The sequence below is a fragment of the Hyla sarda genome, chromosome 6, assembly GCF_029499605.1.
Source record: "Hyla sarda isolate aHylSar1 chromosome 6, aHylSar1.hap1, whole genome shotgun sequence".
In the NCBI taxonomy this organism is placed as follows: Eukaryota; Metazoa; Chordata; class Amphibia; order Anura; family Hylidae; genus Hyla; species Hyla sarda.
Genome location: NC_079194.1, coordinates 188,653,821 through 188,670,129, shown reverse-complemented (window position 1 = coordinate 188,670,129; position 16,309 = coordinate 188,653,821).

Below are 16,309 nucleotides of genomic sequence, written 5' to 3'. Positions count from 1 at the left end.
ATCAGGGATAGGCCACCTTTTGGTAGTGCTGTGCCAAAAATATAAATTTTGAAGTCACTTGGTGTGCTGGAAATTTGAGTGCGGCTTTATTATGGGTGTGTCTTACCGTGCGTGGGGTTTGTGGGGATGTGGCTTGTCACAGGGTAAGTGTTTTTTTTCTGAATGTTTCCAATATGTAAGGAAGGAACTTACAGTGATGACAATACAAAGAGAGGGGATTGCCCACGACAGCCAAAAGTATTTGTTTAACATCGATAAGCATTTTAATTCAGACCCCACAATCAGACCCCACCATAAAACAAATCACAGAATCAGACCCCAGTATCACCGCCCCACATAATACAGACCCCAGAATCAGACCCCAGTATCACCGCCCTGCGTAATACAGACCCCTGTATCACCGCCCTGCATAATACAGACCCCAGTATCACCGCCCTGCATAATACAGACCCCAGTGTCACCGCTCTGCATAATACAGACTCCAGTATCACTGCCATGCATAATACAGACCTCATCATATTACAGACCCCAGAATCAAACCTCACAATAATACAGACCCCAGAATCAGTTCCCACCATAATACAGACCCCACTCGCTCACGTGCCACTCAAATGCACCCTGCGTTCCATGAGTGGTTTGCGTGCCAGAGGTTGCCGACCCCTGCACTATATGTTCTCCTCATAGTGATGCCACCCCCAGGCTCTGTCATTGTACCGCTCTGTGGCAGTGATTCTAATAGCGATGCCTGTAAAATGCATGTCATACTGAATAACAGTATTAATTCACGACCTCAGCACACTCCATAGGCATGTTAGAACAAAGCTCTCTGTATGCCAGAAATTGCCATTTTTAATATAGATTTGCCGCGATTAAAGTCGATCCTAAACAAATTTTTTCGGAAAATTCCCCAAATCGGCTGAATTGAATTTTTCAAAAGTTCGCTCATCTCTAGCCTCAACGTAAAATTGTTTCAACATACAATGATCTTTTCTGGACCATTGTAGCTTAAAACCAGACTCAACATACAATGCTACGGACAGGCCAGATCTCTGAAACATGTCAATGGCTAGAAGAACTGACCAATCAGAATGGGCATTTTACTGGTAAAACCCCTGTATTACTGAAGCGTATGCACTGACTGGGTGTCTGGTTGCACCACCTACAGTACAGGGAGGTATTACAGATTCTGTACTACTCTTTACCTGTGCCAGGGACATCGTGTGTACTGTACAGAACCCTGAAGAAGCTCCTGTTCTCTACATAGACAGTGATTTACAGCTTCCAGCAGTTATTTCTTACTTTTATATGTAAGGATTTGCTTTATCTCTATTAGTTATCTACTGATTTTTCGTTAAAGAAGATGTCTGGTGCAAACTTTTTCTATTCCGTCCTGCCCGGGCTGCAAAAAAAGGCAAAACAATCTTTCAGTTACCTCCATATGTTGCCCCGGAGCTCCGCAACAGCTGATCAGTCGGCCGGCTGTTTACGTCCTAGTTCCTTTAGCCCGGTATGTCACACGGTGCTTCAGCCTATCACCGGCCGAGGCGGGAAATTGTTGCGGCCGGTGATAGGCTGACGTACCGGGCTAAAGGAAGTAGGAAGCAGACAGCCCGGCCGACCAATCAGCTGTTGCGGAGCTCCAGGGCAACATATGTAGGTAAGTGAAAGTTTGTTTTGTCTTTTTTTGCAGCCCGGGCAGGAATAGAAAAAGTCTGTGCCGGACATCTCCTTTAATCCTCACTTTTTCCTATTTTTGGAAGACATTTTGGTGGTTTCAGAACCAATTACCAGGTTTCCATAGAGTTATGGTCTCAACATACAATGGTTTCAACATACCATGGTCGTCCTGAAACCAATTAATATTGTAACTTGAGGACCACTGTATAGGAGTTTAGGTTTTTCCATGATAATTTGTATGGGAATCACCAGCCTTTACTACTGTGCTGGTCCTGACCTAACTGAAAAGGTGTCCCATACCATTGATCTTGGCAGCACATGTGACTAGAGCCGACGTTTGTAGACTGGTTGATTTTCCAATCTTGCTGTTCCTTTAATGAGCTGTGACTAGATAGTTTAGTGAATTTTGTTTTTGCAGATTTATGAATGCTTCACTGATTATTTCACAAAATATGCGTCTACTTTATAACCTCAGCTTGTTAAGATAGTGCAAGACTGCAGAGCTATTAAATTCCTGTGATTAAAGAGAGATTGGATTGGGTGGATTGTAATGGTACAAATATTGAGCTGCCAGTGCAAATGTAGTCTTTTTAATTGATTGTCTTAGACGATGAACAGGTGAGCAGGTGTAACACAAAACATTCACAGTGCTTGGAATGTATAACAAGATCAAATGGAGCGCAAGGAGGAGGCTGTCTAAAGAGAATCAATCATAACACCAAATCTAATCTAGTCTGCTGATCCATAATATGACACCCATAGATATTTATGGTCTAATACCTTTTATCTGTATACTTTGAATTTAAGATAGAAGTGTATGCTATCAAAGGAAAAACCTGAAGCTTCTGAGCCCCAATTTAAAATCTGTAACAGGGCTGGGTGTGACTGCTACCCAGGGCTCAAGTCCTGCAGGAACACGTGGGAACTGAGCTCTTGCACTTTTTCCACAGCAGAAACACTGTTCCTATTTGCAAGTCCTGCAGCCCCTGAGTAGAAATTTTGGGTTCCCACACTTATTTCCCAGGACTTGATTCTTGCTCTGAAACCATATAACTATTCCCATTTACACCATGTCGTATTCTATGCAGAAATACAGTGATACAGGTAGATCTATGTTACAGTTTAGAAATTGCTTAAAGGGGTACTCCGCCCCTAGACATCTTATACCCTATTCAAAGGATAGGGGATAAAATGTCTGATCGCGGGGGGGTCTGCCGCTGGGGACCCCCGCAATCTCCCTGCTTCACGCAGCGTTCGGGTGCAGTGGCGGAGGCTCGTGACATCACGGTCACACCCTGCTCTTGATGTCATGGCCACCCCCCCTCAAAGTAAGTATATGGGAGGGGGCCATCACGCCCCCTTCCATAGACTTGCATTGAGGGGGATGGCCATGAAGTTCGTTCCGCGCACCAGATGTCTGTGGTGCCGTATGTCTGTGGATAAGATGTCTAGGGGCGGAGTACCCCTTTAATAAGGATAGGCCAACCATGTCAAAAGAAGTGCTTTAGGTTAATTTTATCTGTATGAAGTGGTGCTATAGTGACACATTTAAATTCTGTCTTTTAAATAATTGTTATTACAAGTTTATATATACAGTAAGTCATTATACAGTAAGTAAATGGTTATGATGTCAGCTATCTAGTTATCTTGCCTATAAAATACTATCTGTAACCTATGCCGTATGTTAAAGGATTTCTTACCTTCTTAAACAGCTAAGAGGCAACTGTTAGTATTAGTGGGCTACCTGTTAGGCACTACCAGTTAGGTACTCTTTCCTGAGTTCATGTCTAGAGAGAACACAGTGTTTAAGTCGGGTATGATTTTTAATATTAAAGAGGTACTCCGGTGGAAAACAATTTATTTTAAATCAACTGGTGCCAGAAAGTTGTACAGATTTTTAAATTACCTCTGGTAAAACATCTTAACCCTTTATTTTATTTATTTTCTGCCTGTCCACAGTGCTCTCTGCTGACACCTCTGTCCATGCCAGGAACTGTCCAGAGCCGGAGTAGATTCCTATAGCAAACCTATCCTGCTCTGGACAGTTCCTGACATGGACAGAGGTGTCAGCAGAGAGCACTGTGGACAGACAGAAAATAAATTCAAATAGAAAATAACTTTCTCTGTAGTAAACAGCTGCTGATAAGCCCTGGTAGGATTAAGATTGTTTTAATAGAAGGGATTTACAAATCTGTTTAACTTTCTGCCACCAGTTGATTTAAAAAAAAAATGTTTTCCACCAGAGTACCCCTTTAAAGCATTACTGTCTTTAAAAAAAAATTATACTCTTGATATAGACCTATACTTGGTGTACATGTCAAAATGTTGCTGCTATATCTTTGTATATGCTGCTGGAATAAACTTCAAAGAGCAATGAATTGGAAGCTGGAGTATTTTTCGTTTTATATGTATGTCACCCAGACATGTCAAAAGTTTTAGTTAGTGGAAGTCTCAGTGCGGAGAACCCCACCAATCTCTAAAATTTTATGTGGATAGGTGCAAGATAACTCACTTGGGACATAAAAACCCTCAGGAAGAATATAGACTATGTAATACAGTCCAAACCTCAGTATCTGAGGAAAGGGATTTAGGGGTCATCATTTCAGAGGAATTAAAGGAGGCAGACTATGTAATAGAGCAGCAGGAATTGCTAGCAGAATGCTTGGATGTATAAGGAGAGGTATCAGCAGTAGTGTTGAGCGGCATAGGCCATATTCGAATTTGCGATATTTCGCGAATATATGGACGAATATTCGTCATATATTTGCTAAATTTGCATATTCATAATATTCCTGATTTATTTTTGCATATCCGAAAATTTGCATATGTCAAAATTTGCATATAAAAAAATAGCATATGTGAAAATTTGCATATGCAAATTTTCGCATATGCGAAAATTCACCCAGCAGTCTCACACCACACAAGCTGGAAGCAGAGAGGGATTATCAATGTGATGTGTACTGTGAAAAAAAATATATATTTTTTCTGATAAAACCAAGACTGAAGTTTTTGGCCTTGACTCTGTGTGTCTTGTCTGGAGAAAACCAGGCACTGCTCCTTATCTGCCTAATACTATACTTTCAGTAAAGCATGGTGGTGGCAGTATTATGCTGTGGGGGTTGTTTTTCAACAGTTAGGACAGGAAAACTGGTCAGGGTTGAGGGAAAGCTGAATGGAGAAATGTACAAAAGTATTTTTAATGAAAGCCTGATGAAGAGTTCTCTGGACCTCAGACTGGGCCAAAGATTCACTTTCCAACAAGACAATGACTGTAAGCATACAGCCAAGACAACAGATGTGTGGCTTAGAGACAACTCTGTGAATATCCTTGAGTGACTTAGCCAGAGCCCTGAACCCAACAAAACATCTCTGGAGAGACGAGAAAATCGCTTCCATTAGTAGTCCCCATTCAGCCCAACAAAGCTTGAGAGGATCTGCAGAGAAGAATGGCAGGAAATCCCATAATCCAGTTGTATGCAAACCTTGCGGTCTCATACCCAAGAAGACTGAAGGTTGTTATAGATGGTAACGGTGCTTCAACTAAATACTTATATCAATGTAACATTTTAGTTTTTTCTTTACAATAAATTAACAAAACAAAAATTAAAAAATGTCTAATATTATGTTTTCACTTTGTAATCATGGGTTATCAAGTGCAGAATGATAGGGGAAAAGTTGTTTATTTTTTATTTTAGCAAAAAGCCACAACATAACAAAACATGAAGAAAGTAAAAGGGTCCAAAAACTTTCCAAATGCATAATATGTATGTTATTCACTGTCAAACTGCTATTACTGTATATACCCAATCAAAAGACAGCAAGAAGATATGAATATTTTCATATGATACATGGAGTCCAACAGATTAAGATAACAAAGACAGACATACCACTAAATGATGAACTCAGTTATGCTACATCGGTACATCTGTTGCAGAAAATAGCATAAATGCTGCATACATATACGTTTCCACTAAAACCCATTTGTTTTGTCTTTGAAGTTGGAATGTGGTTTATAATGAAATGAGTGTAATGTGAAGCTTCTCCCCTGCTAGAGTATATATTGTCTAGAACAGAAGCACATGTCCTCACCAGAGATCTCATAGATTTGAATGATATGTGATAGGTGACATTTACACCACATATCACTGGAAAAGCTTAACTATCATTATATTGTGGATTAACTGATCTGTCATCGGCGCAGGAGTGAACCGTGTTAATGGCGCTTGATTTAGGGGCCGATTATCTAAGGTTGGTTGAACAGATGGTAATCCCAATAGCTGACAACTGAATACCTTCAAAATGAAAGTGTTTTTTTTTAGAATATTTTGCCCTAAATGTCAGATTAGAAATGGAGCACATTATACTTCTGTTACTTTGACACAATATTAAGGTCATGAAATTTAAAGGTACTCAAAAAATGGGATCTTCAATGTGTACATGCAGCAATAGATTAAGATAAGTGAAGGCTATAAGGTAGAAAAATTGTAGGAGTCACCATCTCTGATATCTTGATCCCACTTGACTCCACATGGAAGATATCTATAAAATAGCTGATCCATCAGTAGGGATCCATTGGATGCCATCCAGCTGTGCAAGCCACAGAGCTTTTTTTTTGGCCTAGGCTATCTACATCTTTATGTAAGTGAGTGTATAAGTTCATCACACTTTTGTGGAATTTTATGTTGTGATTTCATCAACAACAACATCAGAAGAAATAATTGATTTTGGCAAGGATGGTACTTGGAGGAGGCCAAAGTGCCCTCCATTAGCTCTCTGGCTCTGTATATGTGTTAAGGATTGCTTAGAGTGACTTGGAGATCTAAGTCTCCTGGTTATGGAGGCATTTTTAATAATGAACTGTTCAGATAAAGCAAAAAAAAATATTTTAAAAAGTTTAAGGTTAGTTGTCATGACTTATGATGAGTTAATTGATTCTGAATAAATCAGATTCATTAAAAATTTTATGAAAATTTTGAATTTGTTCAGGGACATTCATAAAAAAAAATGACTTTGTTCTTACTGTCTTGTGGCTTTACCTAGACCAGTGTCTTCCTCTTTTCTTCTGTAGTGCTCTAGTGACCATAAAATGGTCACTAGAGGCTGATGAGAAATATGCTAGTTTAGGTCTGGTCAAAGAGAAGAGCAGGTAACAGGTGTATATTCTGACACTGCATTACAATGCTATTCATTGCTTCATACTGTCTTTACAAGGTGGTGTGTGGTGATGCTATTTATTTTTTAACAGTGCCATTAGGGGACTTGAACTTGCCATTGTTTGCATAAATGTGATCTTAACCTACATTAAAACCTAAAGTAAAATTTGACTTAATACTTTAACCCCTTAAGGACCCAGCCAATTTACACCTTAGGACCCGGCAATTTTTTGAATATCTGACCACTGTCACTTTAAACATTAATAACTCTGGGATGTTTTTACTTATCATTCTGATTCCGAGATTGTTTTTTCATGACATATTCTACTTTAACATAGAGGTAAAATTTTGTGGTAACTTGCATTCTTTCTTGGTGAAAAATCCCCAAATTTGCTGAAAAATTTGAAGATTTAGCATTTTTCTAACTTTGAAGCTCTCTGCTTGTAAGGGAAATGAATATTCCAAATATTTTTTTTATTCACAAATACAATATGTCTACTTTATGTTTGCATCATAAAATTGACATGTTTTTACTTTTGGAAGACACCAGAGGGCTTCAAAGTTCAGCAGCAATTTTCCAATTTTTCACAAAATTTTCAAACTCACTATTTTTCAGGGACCAGTTCAGGTTTGAAGTGGATTTGAAGGGTCTTAATTTTAGAAATACCCCACAAATGACCCCATTATAAAAAGTGCACCCCCCAAAGTATTCAAAATGACATTCAGTCAGCATTTTAACCCTTTAGGTGTTTCACAGGAATAGCAGCAAAGTGAAGGAGAAAATTCACAATCTTCATTTTTTACACTCGCATGTTCTTATAGACCCAATTTTTTAAATTTTTACAAGGGGTAAAAGGAGAAAATTTATACTTGCATTTGTAGCCCAATTTCTCTCGAGTAAGCACATACCTCATATGTCTATGTAAATTGTTCGGCGTGCGCAGTAGAGTGCTCAGAAGGGAAGGAGCGACAAGGAGATTTTGGAGAGTATGTTTTTCTGAAATGGTTTTTGGGGGGCATGTTGCATTTAAGAAGCCCCTATGGTGCCAGAAAAGCAAAAAAAAAAAACACATGGCATACCATTTTGGAAACTATACCCCTTGAGGAACGTAACAAGGAATAAAGTGAGCCTTAATACCCAACAGGTGTTTCATGACTTTTGCATATGTAAAAAATATATATATATTTTTTTTATACTTTCACTTTTATTTTACACCTACCTTTCCCTGAAAGAACACTGTCACTGTACTAGGCGGGCAATCGCCGTGGATGAGGGGGCTCCGGAGCACAGAGGTTGGGTCCCGGTCCTCTTCTGGCACCTCTGCCCGCTGAATGAACTCAGCGAGCGGGCAGAGCTGCGTGAGGGGACCGTTAACCCCTCCTCTGCCACGCTGCTATTGGTCGGACGATCGCCGGCCAATAGCAGCGTTGTTGGGGCGGTGACAGTATTGTCACCGCTCCCAGCAACCGCAGGGGATTGGCGGTGTATCGTACCCCGCTGATTACCTTTGTTTTCTGGGTCATCGGGTCGCAAGTGACCCGAAAGACCGGAATCGCAGCATATCGCTCGTGTGAATTTGCGAGCGCTCTGCTGCGATCGTCGACATGTGGGGGTCCCGGGACCCACTTCGGCGTTTGCATGGCATTCCTGCTGAACGATTTCAGCAGTCATGCCATTCCGATCTCTACCGGGCGCAGCGGCAGGGACCGGAATATACTATGACGTACATGTATGTGATGGGTCCTTAAGTACCGGGGTCCCATGAAGTACATGTACGTCATGGGTCCTGAAGTGGTTAACTTTATTCTTCTTTAACTATTTTTTGATAAAACAACTTGCTTGCTTAGGGTCTTTGTCTGCATGATTAACTTTGTCTAGTGCTTTAGCTCACAGATTTACTGACATTTTCCTTTAAAAAGTACTTGTCACCAAACTAAACTTTTAATATATTGGCCCTGATTTACTAAGAGTGGAGTGTAGATTTTGTTTATTTATTTACACCGCTTTCAGAAATTTGTAGGGTTTTCTTCCCGGAAAATTCACATGATTTTCAGAGTCGTTTTCAGAAAAGACGAGTGATTTTGGATGAAATGTAGGGAACAGGCCCCTTTTCCTGAAAACCATGCCAATTTTGTATTTATTTTTATTTTTTCACTGTGAGTGATTCTGATTTTGGTACAAAAGCCGACAAAAAGAGTGGGAATGTTAGCAAATGAGGGCCATTGTTCCTTATGTAATTATTAGACACTTTGCTATGTACCGTATTTATCGGGGTATAACACGCACCGGCCTATAACAAGCACCCTAATTTTTCCAAGGAAATTTTGGTAAAAAACTTTTTTTTTACCAAAATATCTTTGGAAAAATGAGGGTGCGTGTGTGTGCAGGTGTACCTCGATAAACTGTTTCTGGCGGCTTCTGCAGTTCAATGATTTAAAGCAAGTGCTTTAAATCATTGATGTGCAGTTGCTTCTGTGTGGCCAGAGTGCTGCTGCTCTATTCCCTCCCCGTCCCCGGTTTTATAGTTAAATATCCCCCCCGCCGTCACTGCCCAATTCCCTCCCCGTCCCCGGTTTTATAGTTATATGTGCCCAGGGGACTGTGGTCCTTCATGCTCCGACGGTCTCCTGATCTGTCACTGTGCGCCGTGCACTGGCTGACGAGTGACGTAGTGTTGAGGACGTCACTCGTCATTATGCAGCACACAGTGACAGATCAGGAGACCGCCGGAGCATGAAGGACCGAAGTCCCTAGGGCACATGTAACTATAAAACCGGGGACGGGGAGGGAATTGGGACGGGGAGGGAATTGGGCAGTGGCAGTGGGGCTCTGGACAGGCAGAAGCTGCTGCAGTTCAATTATTTAAAGCGCCTTCTTTAAATCATTGAACTGCAGCAGCTTTTGCGTGGTCACAAACAGTCTATCGGCGTATAACACGCAGATAGACTTTAGTCTAAAAATGTTAGCATAAAAAATGTGTGTTATACCCCGATAAATATGGTACTTGCTTTTAAAATGATCAACCTTTATATGTTTTTAATGTGATTGAAAAAAACGGCCACTAGGTGGCTCTGTTCTGTTCCATGCCACAAGTCAAACAGTTAGTTTATTCTCCTCCCGTCCTGGCAGGAGACCAAACTCAGGAAGTGCGTGCGGGGTATAGAGAGGAACAGCTCTCGCAGGATTTAGTGACGTCGCCCCTGCTGGGGAACGCCCACTTTCTCCTGACAGGAGCTCACACTATGTCAGCATGGGGAAAGGTATGATACAGAGCTTTTTAAAGCTCAGAAAAAAAGTTCAAAGGCAGGAGAGGTGTTAGGAGTAGTTAGGGAATATAATCTGAGTTAGTTTAGAAAATATGGTTTGATGAGAGGTACTGACAGGTAAAATTTGCTGGTATAATTCAGAATTCATTGTTCCATAAATGACAGCAAACTAATCAAACGTATGCCTTATCTCAGGGCCTAATGGGCTTCCATTTATGGAAGACTAGGAACCATTGCCACTTTCTTTGAGTTGTCTCCAAAATGACTTCTGTACTTCAGTGCACTATGCATTTGTGTGTAATAAAACTGACAGCCAGCCTATTAGGCCCTACATCTCACATTGGCACTGGCAAGCCCACATACTGTTACAGGATGTCATTGACACCCCAAGATCATGTCACACTTGGGGGTGCATTAAGTTGACAGAGGGAGATCTAAGAGATTATCTATGATCCAAAATGTTACAGGAGGGTGTCAGCTGTATTACACAACTGACACTCACAAGTGATCACTGCACCATAATTGTACATTGGTTCACAGAAACTGCGCTGTTCCCACAACAAGCTATTTTTGTGCTTGTTGATAAAGGATTAAGAGAGTTTTATGAGATTAGAAACAAAGTGGCTAATTTACTAACAGTGCCATTTCACTCTTGGGTCTTATGTAAAATCTCACTGGCTTCCCATTCACATGATTTATTAAAAGCCACACACCTCTTAATAAATCAGATACTTCAGCCGCTGCCTTACGCTCTTTGGTTTAAAATCCACAATAGCTCTGAGCCAGCATAGATTTCAGCTACAATTTAGATTGGCTCTCAAGAATAATTTGTAATAAATTCAGCGTTACAAAAAGGTTATGACCCCTTTCATGCCCCTTTTATGCCAATCTCCGCCCTCTTCATGAGCATTGCTTGAAGTTGAAAAGTTGTAAATGTTTGGAGCCTGAAGCCAGGGGTACTGGCTTCATAAATTCCACCCAATGTCACTGCTTTTTTCATGAAAGTGCAACACTCTAGTCTAAAAGATGGGTCTGCTATTGCATCTTATCTCTATTCAAGTCAAGGAGGTTGCAAATCCTAATACAACCAAGGTCATTACTTATTGGTGTACAATCTTTTAATCTAGAATTATTTTAACAGGAACCAAAACCAATGTGCCGTCAGCTCCCTCAGGCATGGTCACGACCAACCTTCTTTTACTTCTCACACAGGATAACATATAAAAGTCAGACTTGAACACGCAATTGCTTGAGTTACATAAATGACCTAAAACTACACCAAAACATAAAGTTACATTTTACCTAATAGTTTAACTTTAGTCTTCTTTACCATTTTTTGATAGAACAACTTGTTTTCTTAGGATCTTTAATGTCGTTCTGCATAATTCCCGTTGTCTAGAGATTCAGCTAACAAACAAATGTAATGACATTTTCCTTTAAAATGTGCAGTTATTATTCAGAATGCCTTGCTTCAACAAAGACATCAAGCTATCCAGGCCCAAATACCGCAAAACAGACCTAAACAATGATACCACAACAACCCTGTATGATGTTTTTATGCTAGAATACAGTGTTTTCCTTTCTCACTTCTCATTTAAACAAAAAAAAAAGCTCTATTTTAGACTTATTTATCCACCTAGAGACACCTTCTGGCTTGTCCAGGTGAACTTTACCAAACCACTGATAGGCAGCAATGTTTGACATATATGAGGCAATATGGACTGAATCAGAGTTATCTCTGACCTCGACATTTGTTAGGCAGTTATACAACACAACTGACATCTGATAAATATAGAACAGTCCGATACATATTGGGGGAGATTTATCAAAACCTGTCCAGAAGAAAAGTTGCCCAGTTAACCATAGCAACCAATCAGCTCGCTTCTTTTATTTTTAACAAGGCCTCTGCAAAATGAAAGACGCAATCTGATTGGTTGCTATGGGCAACTTTTCCTTTGCACAGGTTTTGATAAATCTCCCCCATGGTCCCTACATTAGCTCTGAGTCAGCATACATTTCAACTAAAATCTACACTTGCTCTCTGGCATAATTTGTAATAAAGTTACAAAAAGGTCATGACCCCTTTCATGCCCTTTTATGCCAATTTCTGCCCTCTTGATGAGCATGGCATAAAGTTGCCTAAAGCCTAAAGCCAGACATACTGTCTTCATAAATTCCACACATCGTCTGTATTTAAAGGGGCACTTCCCTGCCCCAGCGTTCTGAACATTTTGTTCTGAATGCTGGTTGCCAGCGGCAGGGGTAGTGACATCACAGCCACGTCCCTTGTGACGTCACTCCAAGCTATGCCCCCTCAATGCAAGTCTATGGGAGGGGTGTGGCGGCTTCCACACCCTCTCTCATAGACTGTCATTGAGGGGGTGTGATGTGATGTCGTGAGGGGCATGGCCATGACATCGCAACCCCCTTCGGCAAGGCACCCAGTGTTCTAAACGAACGCTGGGTGCTGCACAGAGATAACAGGGGTCCCAGCACCAGCTTTTCATAGGGGGATAAGATGTCTAGGGGTGGAGAACCCCTTTAAACTATATAAGTTATCCGAAACGTGTCAACCATCTTTTTTTTTTACCTATTTCTACTCATGGTTTTATTTTGACTGCATCCTATTTTTTTTTTTTTTTTTATCTTCCTGCAAGAAAGATAAACCTGGCTCAAACTGTAACTACATTTCATGAATTCAATGTTTATTCAAAAACCATTATTACTATTTTTAGTCTGGGTGCTCTGTCGTGTACCCCATTATCTTCAATTTAGCATTCCGAAGATACATTGAACATATTTCTCATTTAGTAGTCATTCACACTATAGCAGTGTTTGGTGCCACTGGCTCTCCATGTATTTAGTTGTTCCAGGATTTCTTTCCAAGCAATTTCCCTTTAAATCCAGTACATTTATATAAAAGAAAGTAGCAGAGCATTTGAAAAGGTTGTGTCAATAGGTTTCTAAGTTTAGCCGCACACAACTCAATCTGACTGCATCTCACTCAGCAGGTGTTTAACATTTTACAGTGCCACAAAGACCTTTAGCTTTTGTGTGTAAATGAGAACTAAGGCTTGTGAAACATTATAGTATTTCCTGTCAAAGATCTCAATTACAGCCCCTGTTATAAATCCTGCTTTTCCCGAATAGTTAAGCTCTCTCAATACATCACCAGCCAGGCATTACAAATAAATATTGTTGTTACTCCACGTTCAATAAACATTGCATATTACCCAATTTCTGCGGCACAATTCAATGGCACCTGACCATTTTCATGTACTCAGTCCCATTGCTAATGAATACATAATGTGTTATCGCGCAATAAATAAGGAATAATGGTTCGAGGACATGTTGCAGAGTTGAACAAATATATAAAGCTTAAAGGGGTACTCCAATGGAAAACTATTTTTTTTAAATCAACTGGTGCCAGAAAGTTGAACAGATTTGTAAATGACTTCTATTAAAAAAATCTTAATCCTTCCAGTACTTATCAGCCGCTGTGTGCTCCACTGGAAGTTCTTTTCTTTTTTTAATTTCTTTCAGTCTGACCACAGTGCTCTCTGCTGACACCTCTGTCCGTGTCAGGAACTTTCCAGAGCGGGAACAAATCCCCATAGCAAACCTATCCTGCTCTGGACAGCTCCTGGCATGGACAGGGGTGTCAACAGAGAGCACTGTGGTCAGACAGAAAATAATTATTCAACTTCCTCTGTAGCATACAGCAGCTGATAAATACTGGAAGGATTAAGATTTTTTAATCAAAGTAATTTACAAATCTGTGTAACTTTCTGGCACCCGTTGAGTTTAAAAAAAAATTCCACTGGAGAACCCCTTTAAAGAGATTATCTCATGAAGAAAAGCCTTATCCCTATATCTTATCACAGCATATAGATAAATAAGAAAGACATCTATTATGGACCCAATCTGTTCAGATCTTCAGCCACATGACGAAGATCGAGCTCATACCAGACTTGATGTACGGTGCAGAGTACCTTAAAGGGGTACTCCACCCTTAGACATCTTATCCCCTATCCAAAGGATAGGGGATAAGATGTCTTATCGCGGGGGTCCCGCCGCTGGGGATGCCACGCCCCCTCCCATAAACTTGCATTGAGGGGATGGGGCATGACATCACAGGGGGGCGGAGTCCTGATGTCATAAACTTCGATTCCCGAGGTCGGGACCCAGACCCTACAGCGCTTCCGGACCAGAAACAGGTGGGTGCCGCATGCTATATTGCGGGGGTCCCCAGCGGCGGGACCCCCGCGATCAGACATCTTATCCCCTATCCTTGGATAGGGGATAAGATGTCTAGGGGTGTAGTACCCCTTTAAATAAGGCCTAAAATAAGATAACAAAAAGATTCAGGAGGAAGGAGCAGAGTAACTGGGGATTAGAACTTTTTCTCCACATATCAATCTGACCTGCTTTGTATAACTGGTTATTTAAGTTGAAACACTTTCCAAAAGATGTAAGGTGTAAGCGAGCGCACAATCACAGTGTTTCATTACAAGATTCATGATGTGTCTAAAGAGATGCATTACCGGGAGTATGCTGAATAAGTGACAATTCTGGGGGGGAAATAGACTTAAAGAGAGGTCAAATGCTTTAGATTTAAATTTGTATCTATTTCAGCTGGAAAAATGAAACTCAGAAATTCCCTATAAAACTATTTCTTGTTTTTTTCTTTTATTTCTTTCTTTCCTTCCCATTTCAGAGCATCGTTTAAAGATTGTCAGTCCCCCAAATATGTCTAACGGAGATAAGAATTCTCACGGGCACATCACAATGGAGACAGTTGCAGAAAATGGTAGGTATATATGTATTAATCTTCCGAGGAATTTGAATTAATAAAAGCCTTCAAGAAAAGAGATATCTTTTATTTACCATGAGATCTGCACAGCATAACAGAGTAGTCATATTCAAAAGCTTCACATAAAAGGGGTATTCTATTGCTAAACACTTCATCCCCTATCCGATGGGGGGCGGGCAGAGCTCAAGTCCTTCAGGAACGTGTGGGAACTGAGTTCCTGCACTTTTTCCATGGCAGGAACACCAATCATTTTAGCAGAAGTCCTGCTGGACCAGCCCCTAAGTGGAAATCTTAGGTGAGTACCCACACTTTTTTTCCCCAGGAGTTGACCCCTGGGGGTGGGGATTGTGGTGTGACGTCACAAGGGGGAATGGCGTGACGACATGACCACTGCGTCCTGAACCCAGCATTCTTTTTTTATTTTTTTTTAAATTATTATTTATACACAGAAGAATACAAAGCAAACAAACAATATTTAATCATTGAAGGTTACTTGACTAGCTTCTCGTAGCCAAATTTTTCCTAAAATTAAATGCCTTACTTAAAATGATATAAAAAGAAAGTGTTAAGAAAGGAGAAGAAAAAAAAACTAAAACAAAAGAAAGAAGAGAGAGAAAAAAAAGGGAGAAAAATGGAAATGTAATAATTTAAGTAGTGCTAAGAAAGAAAATAAGGTGGGCACTTGACTTAACTAATGCCTAAAGGGACAGGGTGGTTAGTGGGCTCTGAATTCCATCCATTTTGCCCAAATTCTATTAAATCTTTCTAAATTATTAGAAACAGAGGCAAAAGAGCATTCCATAATGTAATTATGCTGGGTAGCCTTTAAAATCTGTTGAATATCTGAGACTACTGTACCCTTCCAGGCCTATACGATGTTCTTTGTTGCCAATGAGTACTCCTTTAATATCCTTGGCGTCTTGAATGCACTGGACAAGGGGTTCCATCGCCAACACAAATAACAATGGGGATAATGGACACCCCTGTCTCGTGCCATTCGAGACGCCAAATTCCCCAGAAATTGCTCCTGGGATGAAGACGTTAGCTGTTGGCTGACAGTACATGGCCATAATTGCCCTACCAAAATTCCCTCCTAATCCAATCCGGTCGAACGCCTTCTCCGCATCCAGTGTAAGGAGCAGAGAAGGTGTTCAATGGTGCTCTAAGACAGATGTTATATCTAAGAATCTTCGGGTACCCTACTTGATCACTGGCTATCAATGGAGGAAGGATACTGTTCAGTCTTTTAGCCAATATGGAAGAGTAAATTTTTAAGTCGGTATTTAATAATGCTATTGGCTGAAAGTTTTGAGGACTGTCCGGAGTTTTGCCTGGTTTGGGCAGGGTAATTATCAAATCTTTCTGCATCTCAGGTAGAAATTTCCCTTTTGCGATAGTT